Raw genomic sequence first — 12279 nt, 5'->3', positions numbered from 1 at the left:
CAGTACGAGTTCCAAGTTTGTAGATACTGTATGCGGTTGGGAACCTCGAGTGCCATATCTTAGACTTTCCCAATTAATCAACACACACTTTCTAGGAGTTTGCTTATTATCTCCTGAATATTACAATGCAGAAAATATTACCTAGTATTACTGCATGCTCACATGAACCAGTATTTAATTCCAAGAAATTGTAAAAATGCCAAAAATTAATTATACACCACAGTCTGACGTTAAGAAGTGACATGACTGGTGGGTTTAAGAATTAATAAAGGAATTAGTACAGTGGATCCCAGCCGTTTCTTTTAAAATAGTTTAACGAGAGTACGGGGATACAATTGGAAACAACATGCTAAGGGTAAACTTTTGCAGAGTTTTACTTCACACAGAGAACCACAGACACACAGAATAAATTACCAAGCAATGGGGAAAACAATAGAACTTTGGGCCAGGTCACATTAGATGACTTTTCAATCAATTTTGAGACTTAGCCTTCATTTCCGTGACCTCAGAGGCAAATGGCGGCACAGTTCTGTGCTCTCCACTCATGTAGTCAGACACACCCAGCGACTCAGTCAAGTTTGAATTTGTCTTCAGTTGAAGGGTTGGGTGTGCATGACAGCAGACAAGCAATGAATGAAATTAGAAAGAAAGAAAGAAAGAAAGATAGAGAGATAGAGAGATAGATTTATTAATCCCAAGGGGAAATTCACATACTCCAGCAGCAGCATACTGATAAAGAACAATATTAAATTAAAGATTGATAACAATGCAGGTATACAGACAGACAATAACTTTGTATAATGTTAACGTTTACCCCCCCCGGGTGGAATTGAAGAGTCGCATAGTGTGAGGGAGGAACGATCTCCTCAGTCTGTCAGTGGAGCAGGACATTGACAGCAGTCTGTCACTGAAGCTGCTCCTCTGTCTGGAGATGATCCTGTTATATAATGTTATATAATGCAGTGACAAGAAGTTGAGGAGTCACGTGGGTTTTGGACCACCAAAGCAGAAGAAATGCTTGCTTCTCCGATGTCTGTGTGTTTTACGTGCCATGACAGATTAAAAAAAAACAAAAATGGGCAGAGATTGCAGTTGAACTCGCCTTACACGTTAATCCTTTGTACAGCACCTGCTCCTTTAGGCAGCACATTATTTGCTGTCACAAAAAAGGGGATGAGCACGACTGTGCTGGAAAGTTGTCATGCAGTTGTCATATTTGACATGCGTAGCAATTTTCAGTCACGCAAACTGACACAGTCCAGCAACAAGATCAGCAACTGCGGGCAGAAAATCTCACATACTCAGTGAATAGGAGTCGTGTAATATGACATTGGCTTTAGGGACATTCAAAACTTGACCTGGTTGGTTAGAATTGGCGAGCTTAATGTTATTAAAAAAATAAATAAAATCAATCAATATTTAAAAAGGAAGATTTGAATTTAAAATGAAACAAAACAAGAAAGCAGTTGGTATTGCAGTGAGTCAGTTATTGGACCTTGACTTGCCACGACAGAGTCTCGCCCCCACAAACCCAAAACTGAATTAAGGGAATTTGAAAACAATGTGTTAAGTAGAAGAATTAGAGTGAAACAGCTTCACCAGGGTAACCGAGTTTAAGGTAACAAATATTAATGTAGAAGAAATATACAAATAAGAAAAGTCAGACACGTTGAAAAGCTTGAACAACTGACCCATTCAAACATAGTATCAGCTATTCAAGATTAAAGAAAAAGAGAAAATTACTGCAAAAATAATTAAATGTATGCACATTAATGGAAAACCAAGTATCAAACCCTGCTTACTAATCGGTTATTTTATGTGCTGTGTCTATTTACAGATCACGTGTGTCCGTAGCTAGCTGCATCTGGTGATGAAAGTGCTTTCCTCCTGAGATTAGAAATGGAGCAGCACTTGCATGACTGAGAACAGAAGTCTAAAAGCCACAGGTCTGCTATCACAGAACATAAACCTCAAAGAGGCACAGTGCGGCTGGCAAGGAGAGCACAGCACAGCAAATCCGGCACTATGACTGTAACAAAATGAGACATGTTACATACGGTACTATATGTAGACATTTTAATGCACTGGGGTAGAGCGTATACACAGGTTTTGTACTTAAACCTAAAATGTGAAGGTTTGTGGTAGAAAGTCTGGAGTAGGCGGCTCCAGAGATGGGGCAGAGGCCTACGTGAAATAATAAACAAATATGACACAGTCTGGTCTTGTGCCAGGACTGAACCCTGGACAATCTAAAGCAAGCGATCTTAAAGTAAATCTCCAGTGGTACTGCCACTTTCTAGTACATTCTGAATGGGAGACAGTGGTCAGAGAAGGGGGACAGCCAGAAAGTGACGGCAGAAAGAGAGAAGAAGTGAAGAAATAATAGAAAAGAAGACCAGCTTCCCCTCTCCACACAAAGCCCTTACACAGGGGGATGCACTGAGGTATTTAGGGCTGTGTGTCAAGAATGATGCCAAAGAAATTGAATCTGCAGATGGCAAGGCTTGAATGTACCAGGTGTTCTGCATTCATCTATCTATCTATTAATAATAATAATAATAAATTTTATTTATATTGCACTTTATATTTTAGCAATCCCAAAGTGCTACAGAGTAAAAATAGAATAATAAAATAAAAAAAAGAACAGAAGAGTCTATAAAATACTTTAACAAATGACTTTCTAAAAAGATGAGTTTTTAGGTTTCGCTTAAAGGCCTCAGTCGACTGTGGGGCTCTCAGGTAATCAGGGAGGGCATTCCACAGCCTCGGCGCCACCGATGAAAACGCCCTGTCACCCATGCTGCTGAGCTTAGTTCTGGGGACTTGAAGAGTGTTAGTGAGTACAGAGCGGAGAGAACGGAAGGAGTTATGGGGGGTAAGGAGTTCCTGTAGATAAAGAGGGGCATGTCCATAAATGCACTGATGGGTAAGAAGGGAGACCTTGTACTCTATTCTGAATGAAAACAGGGAGCCAGTGAAGGGTTTTCAGGATTGGGGTGATGTGATCATACTTTCGCACCCTCATCAGGATCCTGGCAGCGCTGTTCTGAATATACTGGAGTCTCTGGATACTCTTGCCAGGAATCCCAATGAGGAGTGCATTACAGTAATCCAGCCTGGAAGAGACAAAGGCATGGACGAGCTTCTCTGCATCTGCCAGGGTGAGTAATGGGCGGAGTTTGGCGATGTTCTTGAGATGGTAAAAAGATGACTTACAGAGATATTTGATGTGTGTATCAAAAGTAAGTTGGGAGTCCATTCTAACACCCAAATTAGTAACAGATGTGGAAAGAGGAATATTTTGACCAGAGAAAGTAATACTGGTGATGGTAGAAGAGCGAAGATGATGTGATGTACCAACTAAGATGGCTTCTGTTTTGGATCTGTTCAACTGAAGAAAATTGAGCCTCATCCAAGCCTCTATCTCCTCCAGGTAGGTAGACAATGTAGATGTTGGCAGAGGAGCAGTAGAGGAGGTGGGAGTAGTCCTGAGGTAAAGCTGAGTGTCATCGGCATAGCAATGGAACGATAAACCATGTCTGCCAATGACAGTTCCAAGGGGGAGCATGTAGATAGTAAAAAGGATAGGGCCCAGCACAGAGCCCTGTGGAACACCACAGGCGACATTGTGGGTGTGGGACTTTGCGCTGCCAAGGGCGACATGCTCAGTTCTGCCAGTCAGGTATGATGTAAACCAATTTAGAACAATTCCTGAGAGTCCAATAGTGTATTGCAGGCGGTGAAGAAGGATGTTATGGTCTATTGTGTCAAAAGCAGCTGTCAGGTCAAGGAGGATAAGTAGTGAAGGTGAACCAGTATCTGCCGTCATCAGAAGATCATTGGTGACCCTGACCAGGGCTGTTTCAGTGCTATGGCCAGGGCGAAAACCAGACTGAAACTTTTCAAACAGATTGTTCAGTTTGAGATGATCGTGAAGTTGTGCTGCAACTATTTTTTCCAGGACTTTGGAGAGAAATGGAAGATTGGAGATGGGCCTATAATTGGAGAGAACTTCAGGATCCAAGGTGGATTTTTTCAGTAGAGGTCTGATGACAGCAGTTTTTAGTGCAGAAGGAATATGGCCAGCCAGGAGGGACTGATTTATTATCCTGGTGATAAGTGGAGAGATGGCAGAAATGTTGGCCCTCAGCAAGGGTGAGGGGAAAGGGTCCAGGGAACTAGTAGACGGTTTCATTTTCCTGATGACATCCTCCACCTCTTCCCGTGTGGCAACAGAGAAAGAGCAAAGAGGATGGACGGTCTCAGACAATGAGTCAACAGTTGGGAAGGGCAAGATATCCTTGGTAGAGAGGTGTAAACGGATATTATCAACTTTTTGTTTAAAAAAGTTGATATACATGTTGCATCTGTCATCAGTGGTCTCAGAATGGGCAGGTAAAGGAGGTTTGACAAGATGATTTATGGTTGAAAAAAGTTTTTTAGGGTTGCTGGAGCCATTTCTGATGATGGTGGAATAAAACTTGGACCGTGCAACCTTCAGAGCTTCTGCATACGCTCTCATGTGTTCTCTGTAAGCCTGTTTATGGACAGTCAGCCCAGAGGCCTTGAGCCGCCGCTCAAGGACACGCCCAGCCGCCTTCATTTTTCGCAGCTCGCAGGTATACCAAGGTGCTGAGCACGAGAATGAGACGGACCTAGATGTTAAAGGGGCGTGGAAGTCCAGGAGACTGCTCAGGGACTGGTTGTAAAAATCCACAAGGTCAGCAACAGAGAGGGAGCTGATAAAGTCAGAGGAGAGAAATGTAAGGTCCAAGGCCAAGGCATCCACATTGATATTCTTCAGATTTCTGAAGTAGATCTGTCGTTTTGGTTTGATACGGGAGGAGAAAAAGGGCAGCTCCAATGACACAACTTTGTGGTCTGAAATACCAAGATCAAATACCTGTAGATTCCTGATTGGGGCACAGTTTGAAATGACCAAGTCAAGAGTGTGACCCCTAGAATGCGTGGGAACATCAACATGTTGTTGTAGGTTGAGAGAATCTAGCAGCTCAAGGAAATCAGCAGTGAGATAACCTGTGGGATTGTCAACATGAATATTTATATCTCCTAAGATTATGATGTTGGCAGAAGTAGCACAGAGTGTTGTGAGAAGATCAGTAATTTCCGGAATAAAGGCAGAATTGGGTTTTGGAGGTCGATAGATAAGGAGAACAGTCAGGGGAAACGGGGGCTTACATTTAAATGCAAGGTACTCACAGGAAGATATTGCAGGTATCGAGATAGGGGACAACCCCAGGTCCTGACGGTGGATAACAGCTATTCCACCACCACGCCCAGTGCTGCGAGCTGCCTCCAAGTAACTGTAGCCAAGTGGACAGGCTTCATTTAAGGCAGAGTAAACCTCTGACTGGTGCCAGGTTTTTTTTTATATTACATAAATATACATGCATAACACACACACACATAGTGTATCTAAAGTTGAATCTGTGACCGAGTGTTACAGCATCACACAAAAACCATAGCACCTTTTTCTAGAAAGCTTTCAATATAAGTAAGGGATACAAGACAAATTGGATATCACCACAGTATCAGATAATGTAGTAATATTGGTCCAGTGCTCAAAGTTTAGGTTTATATGATAAAATAAACACTACACTACAGCATAAAGCTTGGAACTGGGTCCAGGGTCATGATTATCTCCAATATACCAGACCAGGAATTCTTAACCCCAACCCATCCTGGCCGTTTCAGTGTCTTCGAGATGCAGTTCCAGTCAAACCTCAGATCCTGGGGGTATGGGGTTTTTGGGTATTTGTGTCCCCTTGGAGAATTGCCCCCCGCAGTCAGATCTGGGAGGTGAGAGTCTCCCTTAGAGAATCAAGGCCAACAGCCTCAGGGCTGTCCGGTTCCCCCATGGGGATTTACCTCAAGCAGTCATATAGAGGTTTGAGTTGGGTTGTCCCTCTTGGAAAATCACTGCCCACAGTCATAATTTGGGATGGGGGTTTGTCTCTTTTAGAGGGCTGAGGCCGATGACATGCAGGAGCAACACATCACAAGACACTTTTCAAACCATATGTGACCCATTCCCATTAATTACAACAGCAGCAACTCTGTGTGATAGACCAATGATGAGCTAATAAGTCACAGATGCAAATGTGATCACTGCCAACTAATAAATCAAACATTTAGACTATGATATTTTTTGTTCCTTAAACTAAGCTAATTAGAAAATGTCAAAACTGTTTAAAGAAAACAAAAAAGGTTTCCCTCCCGTAAATAGTCGACAGTCCGACTGCAGATCAACAAACAAATTAACAATCACTTACGGATTACTAAAAGGACACCAGACCACTCCTTGGCTACTTTCTGTGTATAGAGTAACACAGTTTGTTAAATGTGGTAACAATATAAATGCCAACACAAAGTTATTTGCTTTTAATAAAACACATTTGTAATAGCCTGTTATATAGGTAGGGATTTAGGAGGACCTCTAGGATTTTATTAAATTTTCTTCCAGGAAAGTAGCCAGGGTTAACATGATCGCTATTGTGATATTGCCAAGGACTTGGGGAATATATTACAGTCTTATAAAAACACTTCATGTAATAATGAGCAACATGTGTATTTTATATCAATTAAGGCAAACTTTTCCTATTTGCTAAACAGGTACAGCAAGTCATTACCACAAAATCTGAAGATCTCCTGCATACAGAGGACTTCAAGTGGCACGTCAAACAATGCAAAAATAATGGAATGCAGATGGAAAAAAGAACTCGCTGTCATTCCAATCCAAAGCAACTTTTATTAGCATTTACCTTTACTTAACAAAACCTATCAAATACCTTTAGGCTTGGAAAGACAGCACAAGATAAACATGTATGCAATGCACAGGATATCCCTACCAATGTTAACATTATCTAAAGTTATCGTCTGTTTTACCTGCATTTTTAATCACTCTTTAATTTAATATTGTTTTTTTATCAGTATGCTGCTGCTGGAGTATGTGAATTTCCCCTTGGGATAAATAAAATAGGGCGGCACGGTGGCGCAGTGGGTAGCGCTGCTGCCTCGTAGTTGGGAGACCTAGGGACATGGGTTCGCTTCCCGGGTCCTCCCTGCGTGGAGTTTGCATGTTCTCCCCCGTGTCTGCATGGGTTTCCTCCGGGCGCTCCGGTTTCCTCCCACAGTCCAAAGACATGCTGGTTAGGTGGATTGGTGATTCTAAATTGGCCCTGGTGTGTGGGTGTGTTTTGTGTGTGTCCTGCGGTGGGTTGGTACCCTGCCCGGGATTGGTTCCTGCCTTGTGCCCTGTGTTGGCTGGGATTGGCTCCAGCAGACCCCCATGACCCTGTGTTCGGATTCAGCGGGTTGGATAATGGATGGATGGATAAATAAAATATCTATCTATCTATCAAAAAGGAGACCATAAACCCATCAGATTTCATCTAACAGTCCTCGCTTTAAAGATTTAATATGTCAGTAATTTTCTGCTGGTAACTACTTTGTTCTTTTCAAATGTTAGTGTTAATGAACCCCTCTAAACAGAACAAACAGCAGTGTAAGACAGAAAGGTTATTTCTATTTGATAAACACAACAGCGAACATAAATCTAAAACAACAACAACATTTATTTCTATAGCATATTCTCATACAAACAATGTAGCTCAAAGTGCTTTACATGATGTCAAAGAAAAAAGAATCAAGAAAAGAAAAATGCAAGAATGTTGGAAGAACTGACAAAATGCATTTACTACTATGTGTAAGTCGCCATATCCAGCATCTTTAATATAAATTGAGAGCCGTGTCTTTACGGTAGCAGAAGGAAAAATAAACCATATAAGACATGCGTCGCTGTAACAGGGTGCCACACTACACCACGCTTTCAGAATGTAGAACCCTCTCCTCGACTTTAACGGAAAAAGAAACGGGTTGCTCAGGCAAAAAAAAAAAATTGTCCGTTTTTGCAAGGCTCAATCATGTAGTAACAACACAAGGGAAACTTAAAAATTCAGCTCAGCCTTGAAAGGAAAAACGATGTAAAATGCTATACAGACACCATATTATTTGACCAAAACACTGTTTATTTCAAAAAACATTTTAAATCAACTGACAAATGCGATTTAATAGGTGTCGCTCATTATAGATGCTTGCTCCGGGATCTTCAGGTAGTTAAAAAGAGGGCATCACCATGATGAAGGCATGAATAGCTCCACGACTCTACTATCCTGCACTCAACAGTTTCAAGCTACCCAGGCCATTAGGACTACGCAAAAGTCCAACACACAGAACTGTGCAGCTTAACGTCTGGGCTTAAAGTGGAAATCTAAAGCAGCAATGAAAGCACCAACAGCAACACTCTTTATAGAAAACCGTTTAAAAGCCAAAAAAAAAAATTCTCTTTACATCCCCGTGATACTTGCACAGAAGTAATAAATTCAAAATTACAGTAATCTGTTACCCTTAAAGTGTTACTGTGACACTGCTGCTTAGTCACCAATAATGTGTTAAAAACAAAGGATGTACTTAGAGTGAATCTTCCTTGCTATTTGTCTATTTGTTAATTATCATCATTTAATAAAGTGAACAGAACAAATTCCACATACTCAAGGTGCTGTCCAATAACGTTTTACTCCACCTCTTAATAGAATTATTGGGTGGCCTTAAACTCTAAAGGTTTAGGTTTCATCAACAAGAACATACACACTAAACGGCATTAAGATGGACTCAACTATTATGGCACATTATCATTATAAACCCCCTCACCAGAACAATTTTTGAAAATGGTACATATGACCTATTTTTTAAGATGGACCAATGGAAAGCTAAATCTACACGATTGGGGAGCAAACAAACAAGCAAGATATGATCTGAGGGTTAAGTTGAGGTCCTTATTGTGCAAAGCAGGTAAATGGCACTCAGCAATGCAAAAAAAGTCCAAAGACAGAAAGAGGATAGAACCATTTTATTTATACACAAAAACAATACTTTAGTGTTACTTATTAACCTCAGTCACCGCTTTTTTGAAATTACAAGATAAATTAAACCAGATGGGCATTTATAAGGAATATCTATCCTTAAAATTCAGAGAAAGCCTTGGCATATCTGTGAACTTGGGCCTAATAAGAGTCATACACTAAAACTGAATTGAGACAATTTGTACTTATGGCCAAGGGCCATAGCAAAACAGTTGGGTAATATTCTAGACACTTCCAAAACCAGCTGTAGTAATACATCTCAATGATTATTTGCTTTCTGACTCTTGGAGAGCACTTTAAGGTTTGTTTTCTCCTGTGCTGTACCACGTGGCTAACTCTTATGCACTTGGCCTGCACTGCCATCATCACTAGTGTTTCTTAGCCTATATGGTCTCACAATCCAGTTCAGACTTTTTAAATTCACATATGCCCCACCGCAGATATCGTAAACCACCCCCTCAGTCAAACAAGCTCACTTGGAAATATGAATACATATCGTACAGCCTTGCCGATCGCTTCGGTGACCCACTCACAAACAAATGACGGCAACCTTCAACCCACCCGTGGGAACCCAGGTCATGGCCTGTTGGTTGAGAAACAATGCCTTAGGCGACCCACCTACATCATGAAACAGTACTTGAGAAACACAGCCATACACGGACTCTGTGTGCGGATGCCAAGACTTAAATCGGTTTGTGCTACTCCATACCAGCAATTAAAGTGGGTCTACCGGTGACCCACACCAGACCCACAAAGCCTCAATTGCATTATCCTGTACACTTTGTGACTGACATACAGCTAAACGGCCAGTCCCAAATGAAGCCCTAATTCGGTACTCGACTGTTAAAGCCATAAGAAGATGGATGACAGATCTAACCCAAGAATCCTACCAAATTATTGTGAAAGAGGAAGCAGGTGGCATATTGAATAATTCCAAACCCAATGTGTTATATTAATGAGACTATGATCTTCAAAATGATTTTAAAGCAATTTTACAAATGATAACATTAAAAAAAATTATATATATATATATAAAAACTTGGAAATCCATAGGCAACAGTAATTGTTACGTTTTATATAAAAAAAATACGTTTTAACCCTAAGAAACTAAACAAAATGTCTTGCTGTTTGATCTTGTGTCGAGGTGTAATCAGAGGTAGTTTACAGCAAGAACACGTTAAACTGAACCATTCCTTGCACTAAAAACATAAGCAACTAAAAGGCCACTCTTAATTATTTTTAAGCATCAGCTAGTCACACATTTCCTCCCTCTACATAAATAACTTTCTAAGTTTAGTGAATAAGGTTACCGCTTCTGACCCCGTGCCTCTTGATTCCTTCCAGATTTGGAATGAAAAAACAAGGACTTGCTCCAGGCATGGCAAATACTGTATATGAAGCTGTATAGAGTGGATTTTGTTTTTTTTTTTTTATATATATTTCATATTCTTTTAGATGTTTTTGCTCGAGTCCAGGATATTGTAGACAGAATCAGGGTAAGCATCTGGCTTGGCTCGACCTCTCAGAAGCAGCCCCCAGGCAAGATAAACAGTTATAAACAATTAAAGGCAAAGTAGCAGAGAAGACAGACAGACTGGGCAGGTTGCCGATACGTATGGATGTTTAGGTTCCAGTTCAATTTAGTTTATTAACAATTTTCACATTTGGCAATTAATAACAGATGTTGGCTTCTGTCCTTCGCAGCACCAACACAGTCCTGCGGTGCCTGTTTTTCTTTGCCAAGATCTGCTGAGTTGTAAGGACTGGTCCAAACCGAAGTCTGAAGCAGAACACTTAAGTGTAAGCCTGTTCAAATATGACACCTTTGATCCCGTTAAAAGAAATAAAATAAGTGTAGGATGACATATAGATGCAATGTTTCAATTAACAAAAAGGCTTCTTGGCATTTGAGTTGTGATTTACATAAAAAAAGTTAAGTTATATATATATATATATATATATATATATATATATATATATATATATATATATGAAAAATATATATATATATACTCTCTCCCAAAAGACATCAAGATTCCTCAGAACGGCTAAAATGAAGTAATTTACTATTTTTTCTCAAACTGTCTAAATGAATAATACTCCCAGAATAAAATGCACAAGTGAGAATGAAACTTTCAGCAGCACCCCCAAATCACTAACAGCAGCAGGCACAGCACTAATGAACAAAAATTAACGCGTTAGAAAATGAATGCATGGTGTAACACTCACATGCGTGTTCGGTGACTAAGTTAACCAATATGAAAGTTGGAGTAATTTTAGTTACTTCATCCAAGAGTGAGATATCACATTTTTTTATTAAATATTTTTGTAACAATGTGTTCAAATCAAAAATAGCAGAGATAACAGAATGCAATTGCATGCGTTAGTAGACAACATTAAATGTGTGCTTTGTAACAGCGTCATGTTATTAAATATGTAGCCTATGGAGGCTTTGGGTGGCTCAATAGCTTTCACAGCCAGCAGATTCCAATTCAAATGATGTGTGTTAGTTAGTGTTGGAGGGTCTGTGACAAACTGAGGTTTAATTTCCTTAAAAACATAACATTTTTGAAAGTATACCCAACAGAGCAGTACCAAATAACTACCAAAACAAAAAGAAGTTCTCCATTTGGCTGTTAAAATCAATCAATTACTAGGCTTTAACTATGATTATATAACCAAGAACTTGGAACTGATTTATTGTATAAAATACGAAAAAACAACAATTTGAAATTTTAATTCCAGTTCAGAGAGAATAGGAAATCTGCTGGAAGTGTTCACATCATCAAGGTCAGTTTGCCATGCTGAAAAAATGTTTTGGATAACAAAATGTTAACCAGTATTCAATGCATCACAAAGCAGCGTGGATGAGCAACTGAAGTACATTTTATAAAATACAAAAATGATGGGAGATGCCAGAGGTCCCATGTCCTTAAACATACTTGCCCAGGTCAATGCTCCACTGACAGATTGAGGAGATCGTTCCTCCCCCAATCTATGAGACTCTTCAATTCCACCCGGGGTGGTAAACGTTAACATTATATAAAGTTATTGTCTATTTTTTACCTGCATTATTATCAATCTTTAATTTAATACTGTTTATTGTATCAGTATGCTGCTGCTGGAGAATGTGAATTTCCCCTTGGGATTAATAAAGTATCTATCTATCTATCTATCTATCTATCTACAGTTTAGGTGACCTTCCAAGTTTTCCTTTTACTGGGGAAACAGTTGGTCTCAAAGGGCAGGAGAGCAAGCTGAATAATATGTAGGCTGTGACTGCCATCTTTTATGCACTGTAACTGTGCAGTATTGGCATATATCATACATGGTCTAC

General features: G+C 40.0%; 2 protein-coding genes across 4 annotated transcripts in view; one reads left to right on the top strand and one right to left on the bottom strand.

Annotated features, from left to right (window-relative positions):
• The window catches only part of tbc1d31 (TBC1 domain family, member 31), a 1102325-nt gene that overhangs the window by 711630 nt on the left and 378416 nt on the right, over positions 1 to 12279 (top strand). The gene's annotated exons all lie outside the window — the stretch shown is intronic.
• The window catches only part of jarid2a (jumonji, AT rich interactive domain 2a), a 293969-nt gene that overhangs the window by 140411 nt on the left and 141279 nt on the right, over positions 1 to 12279 (bottom strand). The gene's annotated exons all lie outside the window — the stretch shown is intronic.

This window comes from Erpetoichthys calabaricus, chromosome 13, assembly GCF_900747795.2.
Source record: "Erpetoichthys calabaricus chromosome 13, fErpCal1.3, whole genome shotgun sequence".
NCBI classification, from domain to species: Eukaryota; Metazoa; Chordata; class Cladistia; order Polypteriformes; family Polypteridae; genus Erpetoichthys; species Erpetoichthys calabaricus.
The sequence above is the reverse complement of the archived record's forward strand: the minus strand, read 5'-3'. Positions and strand labels throughout refer to the sequence as shown.